This window comes from Gracilinanus agilis, chromosome 1, assembly GCF_016433145.1.
Source record: "Gracilinanus agilis isolate LMUSP501 chromosome 1, AgileGrace, whole genome shotgun sequence".
Taxonomy (NCBI): Eukaryota; Metazoa; Chordata; class Mammalia; order Didelphimorphia; family Didelphidae; genus Gracilinanus; species Gracilinanus agilis.
Window position 1 is genome coordinate 519,734,926 of NC_058130.1, and position 8,051 is coordinate 519,742,976.

Here is an 8,051-nt window from a genome sequence, read left to right on the forward strand (position 1 = left end):
CTTTTTAGTTATCTTTTTTTCTCTACAAAGGGAAGGATTCTTTAGAAATTTTCATTTCTTTTTTTAAAACCCTTGCTTTCTGTCTTTGAAATAACTCAAAGGTAGATGAACATGGGCTAAGCATATAGGATTAAGTGACTTGCCCAGGGTCACATAACTAGAAAGTATCAAAGACAGCTTTGAAACTCAGGACGTCTGAATTCTAGTCCTAGTGCTCAATTCACTGTATCACCCAGTTGCCCCTTGTTTCCTTTTAAGGTCAATTTTGTTAAAACTGTTTAACTAATCAGTCCTTCATTAGGAATACGTGTAGATATATCTAGTTATCAACTCTAGCTGTGTTGTATACAAATTGACCAATTTCCCAAAGTCATTGCAGAAATTTTAAAATACTTGCCTTTTATATTTAGGAGATATTTAATGTCATTATTATGTCGGTGTTTTTTTTTTTTTTTGGTTCCTCTTATTCTTGATATTGTTCTTCTTGTTCTCATTATCTTCTTCTTCATCCTCTTCCTCCTATTTTTCCTCCTCTTTCAATTCCTCTTCCTTCTTTTCCTCTTTTTTCTTTTCCTTTTCCTTCTCCTCCTCTTCCTATTCCTCCTTGTCTTCCTCCTCCTCTTTCTCCTTTTTCTCCTCCTCTTCCTTCTCCTCCACCTTATCTCTTTCAGCAGGATCCTGACAAAATAATCCTATTTTGTGCAATGGGTAAGTTTTGGAAGAAGACTGTTGTTTAAAATTTCAATTCCATGAAATTATCACTATTTATGGACTCATCTTAAACTTTATATTCCAACTATGAATTATAAATCAATGCTGGAACCTGCCACTTAAAATGAATAAGTTAAGTTAAATTTTTGTTGAGATTTTAAAGTTGATTCATCACACTGATACTAATACTTTATATTTACAATTATTAGCTATAATAATTGACTGTCAAGTGGTAAAGAAGAGTGGATATGTGGTCAAAGTCACATGTCTTAATGTTGTAAAGAAATGACTCAATGTACATAAATAGAATTATTTTCAACAGTCCCTGATGGATTTGCAACACATTCCTTCTCTTTTTATGCTATGGTCCAAGCTTTAATTATTTTCCTCCAAGAATGAACGGATGGAAATAATTTTTAAATTCCCTTCAAGCTCTAAATCCCACAATGTTGTGCTTTAATAATAATAATATTCTTCCTCATTTATTCATTCCCATTTTTATATTTATTTATATCATTAATTTGCTAGTATATTTCTTCTTTCATAAGATGATACAATTAGAGCTAAAAGAGACTTTTTAGGGACTGTGTAGTGCCATACTCTTATTTTTAAAGATGACGAATTTAAGATTTGCAAAGGTAAAATGACCTTCCCAGGGTCAAACAATAAGTCACGGAGGCAGCATTAGAATCTCTACCATCTAACTCTAAAATTCTTTGCAGGGTATCTTGCTATCCTTTCAAGTTATAGGATTATATACAGCACATGTATATGAATAATCTCTATATCATAAAAAAGAGATATAGATGTTGATTTGGATTTATTTATACGAACATGCATAGATAATGCATACATATAAAAACAAATAGACTCGTAATTTCAATAACTCTTCATATATATTGTGTTCATATATCATTCATTACCTGTTTTATACTAACTACATATAACAAATGATATACATATATATGATTATGATATCTCTTTATTATACAAGCACATGTCATTTATCATGCTTGAAATATAATTTATATATAGCATATGTTGTATTTTCTGTGGCTCAAGAATTTGCACCACAAATCTCCTTTGGAGATTATAATATGGATTATGTTCTCTTTGGGCATTGTAAATTGGGAGGTAGAAACTCTGAGACACTGTCACAAAGTCTTTGGTAGGTTTCATTATGTAAGAAGGTGAAAAGAAGAGGTAGAGAAAGGGAGATCATCTCAGCCTAAAAGATAGCCACTTCTTCTAGATTTCTAAATTTCCATGCTAAATAGGAATTGGGTTTTATGGTTTTTAAATTTTTGAAAGACTCTAAAGTCTGGCAATACAATCTAAGTTTGGTACCTTGAGTAAAAGCCCAAATTGCCTCCCCACTTATGTTTCAGGCTATGAATTATAAAAGATAATCCCTATATCCTACCACTTATCCTCCAGAATTAAATAATTTTAAAAGCTTTATTTAACATAAGCAATAAATTATTTGCTCTATAGGAATGCACAGTGTTTAATGAAATACTAAAGAAAACATAATAACCATTTTTAAATTTAATGACTAGTCTCACTAACAAATTTCAATATTTATAGAAAATAGCATTTCATAAATAAGTTGTTCAGTGTTCTACATCTGCTGGTTTTCATATAAACTGAAATGTGGTAATTAACACTGGAGCTATTTGTTAAGAGAAAGTTAACATAATGACAGACGGAGCCAGTTTTCCCTGGTATTAAAAAAATAGGACAAACCCACTGGCATTACTGCTTTACCTGTGACTGATTCAATGAAGGCAGAATAAGAGAGAAAGAACTTAAAAAAATAAAGTAGATTTTGATGATGAATAGAAAATCCATAAAGATCATAATGTGTGAAGTCAGGACACAATATCTTCTAATACTTAAAGTGATACATATTTAATGTTACATTCAATGTTAATAGGAATGAAAATTTCTTTGAATACTTTTAAAGAAAGATATTCTTTTTGTTGGAAAGATAGTCACCACAATGATTCCACATGTATAAATATGTTTACTTTCCATGAAAGTTTCATACCTCCTCTCTCCCCCCAAAAGATAGATTGGTTACACAGTTTTAATCTGGTAAAATTAAAACTACACTTTTATGTTTTTAGTGTTCATACAGAAAGACACCATCCAAATCCACTTAAGTTAATATTTTTTACACATCCTCTGAATTTCTAAAATACAAATTACAACTGTAGTTCTTCAGTTTTGTACAAGGGAGATTATATTATCAAGCCACAACATAGATCTTTCAAAGCATTTCTGACATGAAATCAGTAATTGCAAACTTAGTGCCCTTGATTAATTTAAAATAGATGACTAGAATAAACCAAGTTTCATTCATGTAGTTTAGTGATCTCTGCTTTCTGGTACACGTGGAAGGCATATTTTTTTTCTAATTTATTTTTTAAGGGGGGTGTCAATGGAAGTTAAATAAAATGATGAACATTATCATGTAGTCCTTAAGAAAGTGAGGTTTTCCTCATGTGATTTTTTTATATATTTTTTAAAGCCCTTACCTTCCATCTTGGAGTCAATACTGTGTATTGGCTCCAAGGCAGAAGAGTGGCAAGGGTAAGCAATGGGGGTCAAAGTGACTTGCCCAGGGTCACACGGCTGGAAAGTGTCTGAGGCCAGTTTTGAACTTAGGACCTCCTGTCTCTAGGCCTGGCTCTCAATCCACTGAGCTACCTAGGTGCCCCCTCTCATGTGATTTTTTAAAATAGCATGAGATTACATAATTTTGTTGTTTCATAGATTATGTTCAATTCACTGAAGTTCAAATTCATATCATGGAGCTGCTATAAGGAACCATAATTGTTCTAGAATAAGAAATTCAGAATTGAACAAAAAAAGTGATGTAAAATGCTTTCAATTTGGAATCTGTTGTACTTTGGTAAAATCTAATTGTATTTGCCTTCAATATTTCGAATACATTGGGTCTTTTGTTACAGGTAGGCAGTTTTCATCACTGATTAACTTTTTCAGGCAATTATAATAATGGAGAGACCATTAACCCAACAACTATAGGTTTGGTAGCATAGAACAAAGAAATGAAGTAATTATTTATGCAATTGACCCTTACTGTCAATATAGGGGTGTTTAAAGATTAGTAGAACCTCTGGTGTGAGCACTAGCCAACACCTTTTCAGGGCTGCTCATCCAACTGTCACCTTTAGCTCTGAGAGATAGCATGCACAGTGGAAAAATCCTGATAAATCATCTCAAAAGGCAGGCCAAACCAGTTTGAGGGAAATTGATGACCCTCAAACCTGTTAAGCTATAGGAGTGTCTACCTTGAACATGAAAAGACTCCCCTTGGTGGAATGGGTGAATGTGAATAATTCATTCCAAAGGCCCTGAAGACAGCTGAAGCAGGTTCAGTTGAATGTTTAGAGCATGGAAGATGCCAAGGTCATCTAGTACATCCCAAGCCACCATCAGTCATCCTAATTTTTGTCTTGCTTTTGGATTTTGATGGCTGAAGGAGAGAATGAGGGTGAAGATTATGGCTCACATAAGTCCAATTCATGCACAAATCAAGTCATCACCCTGTGATATCATTTTTCCTCTTTGAAAAATCAACAAAAAAACAACAAATAATAACAAAAATCCAAGAGACACAACCTACCTTATCTTTCTAGTTCCTTTATCTAATACCTTAAGATGCCAAATACATTGCCTTGATCTCACTTCTTACACATTTTCCTTCTTAAAAACATTCTGCTTTCTAGGCACTTTAGAAAAGCTTATAAGTATTCTTGACTTGTTTATCTTTGTAAGCCTCTCATGAGGACCATTATTAGAATGGGAAAAAAGAGAGGAATGAGAAAAGCAACTTAAAATAGCACAAATGCTCCCACATTTAACTAGTTTGTCTTTGCTAAATTAAAGCTTACATCATGCTGGGCAATCAGCAAATAGCCCTTGATTAATTGATACTCATAATAAAGTGGTTCCAGGAAAACTGGGTTAGTACAAAGCCTTTAGTTAATTTTTTTTTACCTACTGAACATTGAGTATATATTTTTCTTACTTTTCTTCAGTGTCAACTTATGTCTTAATGTCAGCTTTCTGTTTGACTAGAATATTTAGAAGACAGAACAAATCCTACAATAGAGCCTCATAAATTACATTTAAAAGGAGTTAAATACTGAGACCCGATCCAAAGACAAAAATGATCTCTTGTGTTTGGATGTGCTCTTAACAAGATAATGGAAAGAGAGACTTAGTTATAAAATCAGTACAACTGAACGGATATATTATTATCTTGTTGACTTATGCTATTTTAGTGCCTCCATAGCTGGGCTGACTGCATGGTCTAGCATGGTCTAGGCTTGCCTCCACTGTCATGTCCCGTTTGCCAACAATATCCATCAACTGTTGTATAACTTCCCTCTGGAACAGCTGACCAGCTCTGGTTCCTCCTTCTGGTCTGGACCGAAGTGATGCCCTCACAACCTCACTTTTGATGTTCACAATCCCTTGTAACTTGATTTCTTCATGGTAGCTGCCAACCAGTTTGTCCAGATGTATGGGCTGGTGGACCCTCTGGATAGGGCAGCTGTGGCTATATTTCTTCAGACTGTGCACATTACAGAATTTATCCCTAAGTTTTACTTCAAGATCAATGTCTCTGACCAAGATGTACAGAGTGACAACTCCTCTATTGGTGAAAGGCAATACTACGCAGTCCAGAGACGCTGTCTGGATTCAAGATGTACCTCAACAATTTTGAGAACTATGATGGCAATAACTTCCACAGTGATTTCATCATGGCAGACTCCAACGTTCAGGCTAAAAACTAAAATGTTGTCCCTGCTGATAGGAAGAAGAGCAAGCTGACCACAAGGAAAATTATCCTGGCCATTTCCACAACCACTGGTACTGTGGTTGGCCTCAGGTGCCTGGAACTGTACAAGTGGGTACAGGGTCACCAGTGGCTTGAGGCTTACAAGAATGGATTTCTTAATCTTGCCCTGCTGTTCTTTGACTTCCCAGAGCTCATCTTACCACCCCATCACAAGTATTATGACTATGAGTAGATGAGTGAACACTTTGGGATGGCTTTGAGGTCAAGGGACTCTACCTTGGAGGTGAAATGACCCTCAAGCAATTCTTTGAGTACTTCAAATCAGAACACAAGCTGGAGATCACAACACTGTCCCAAGGTGTGTCCATCCTCTACTCATTCTTCACACTGGCTGCTAAGTTCAAGAAGAGGCTGCACTAATTGATGACAGAGATCAGAAGCTGGGTATCAAAATGGAAGCAGGGCTACCACATGCAAGCTTTGGTGCAGGAACTGTGCAGCAATGATAACAATGGTGAGGACATGGAGGTAATCTACCTAAGCAATGCCATTCACTGACTCCTCCTTCACTCCTGCCTTGTCCCAGGACTCTCCCTATGGGGAGCTAGGAGACCTCCTCCCCCAACTTTGCCTAGGTAATAGTTTTGCCAAAATTGTGACAATATCCAAAGCTTTCTTTGGTGATTAAACTTTCAGTAGTTTCAGAAACTTATTACAATGGATATTAGCAATGATGATTTTGAAAGGCTATTTTCACCTTGAATATCTCAAATCATCTTATTTTCATTTGGGAAAACTTTAAGGTCAATGGATTTATATTTTAGTTGTGGAGTAAGTTGATTTTTATAGTTTTGTTGTTAAGCCTACAAGTTTACTAAGCTACTAATTATTCCTGGATGTATCTTTACTGAGTCACTAGGATTTTCTAAGTAGACCATCACTTACATAATAAACCATTGTCAATTGGAATAGATTTTATCTCTTCTTTATTTATCTTGATGCTTTTAATTTTTATTCTTTTACATATTTTTGTTGCTAGCATTTCTAGTACTATCACTAGTGGGGAAGAGTGGTCCTTGTTTTACTCTTATATTTAATAGAAAGGTTCGAATATATGAAGATTCTTGCATATGATACTTGCTTTTGGTTTTAGATAAATATATTTTTGTGACATTATGAAAAGACCCTCTATGCTTATTCTTTCTAGGGATTTTAGCAAAAATAAATGGTATCCAGGGGCAGCTGGGTAGCTCAGTGTATTGAGAACCAGGCCTAGAGACCTGAGGTCCTAGGTTCAAATCTGACCTCAGACACTTCCCAGCCATGTGACCCTGGGCAAGTCACTTGACCCCCATTGCCTACCTTTACCACTCTTCTGCCTTGGAGCCAATACACAGTATTGACTCCAAGATGGAAGCTAAGGTTTTTTTTTTAAAGGTACTTTCTCAAAGACTTTATTCCATATTTTTAATATGATTATGTAGTTTAAGGTATTTATTTTTATATGATTAATTATGCTGATTGCTTTCCTAATGTTTAATCATTCTTGCACACTTCATATAATCACTGTAGCATGACAAGATTTTATTTATAATTTTTGAATCAGTATCCATTAATGATATTCATTATCTTAGGCTTTATTCTTCCCAAGTTTAGGTGATAGGAATGTATTAGTCTCATAAAATGAACATGTTTTCTCAATTTTTAATAACCATTTGACTAATATTAGTACTAATTGTTCCTTAAAGTTTGAAATAACTATTTTGTGAATTCATCAGATTCCAATATTTTTCTTTGATCATTCTTTTAGAACCAGTTCTATTTTATTTTCTGGGTTTGGATTATTTCAGATCCTTATTTTTCCTTTTGTTAGTTTTGCAATGTTGTCGAAGAAACACCTTTGTTCTTTTTTAGTCTTCAATTTTGTTAGCATGACTGTACATAGTAGATTCTGATATTTATTTTTATTTATTTTGTTTTGTATTCATATTTCTAAAAATTACTAAAGCTTAATAAGACTTTTGGGCTAACGCACATCTGAATTTTTAATATAGATAGTAAGGTAGAATTCTTTGAAAATATATGAAAGAAAGAGGAAGACTTCTTGGATAGTCTTGCAATAGGACCACATCTTTTTAGTCACATAATAGAAAAATCTTTATCAATTTCAAGAATGGTATGTGGAAAACCTCTTTTTTCAAATGGTCTTTTCAGATTAGCAGGCTAATAAAGATGACTTACCATATTTAATTGGCCTAGGACCAACCTTTATATCCCATGTAAGTCTTTCACCAGGAAACTAGGGTTTGTTAATATGATAGCTACCATTTGTCCTATTGTTGCACATGTACCCATATTATACTTTCTCTTGCACTGCAGGTTTATCAAATCAGTAATAACATTGATAATGGGAAAAGTGTAAGAATATATGACCCTGACTTCACTCAAGATCTTTTTCTAGGCAAAAAGTCCCTTCCCTGACAACAACTGTCCTATATGTTGTCTT

General features: G+C 34.3%; 1 pseudogene; it reads left to right on the forward strand.

Moving 5' to 3' along the window:
• Positions 1-1,325: 1,325 nt before the first annotated feature.
• Positions 1,326-6,077, forward strand: LOC123253586 (annotated as a pseudogene).
• Positions 6,078-8,051: the final 1,974 nt, after the last annotated feature.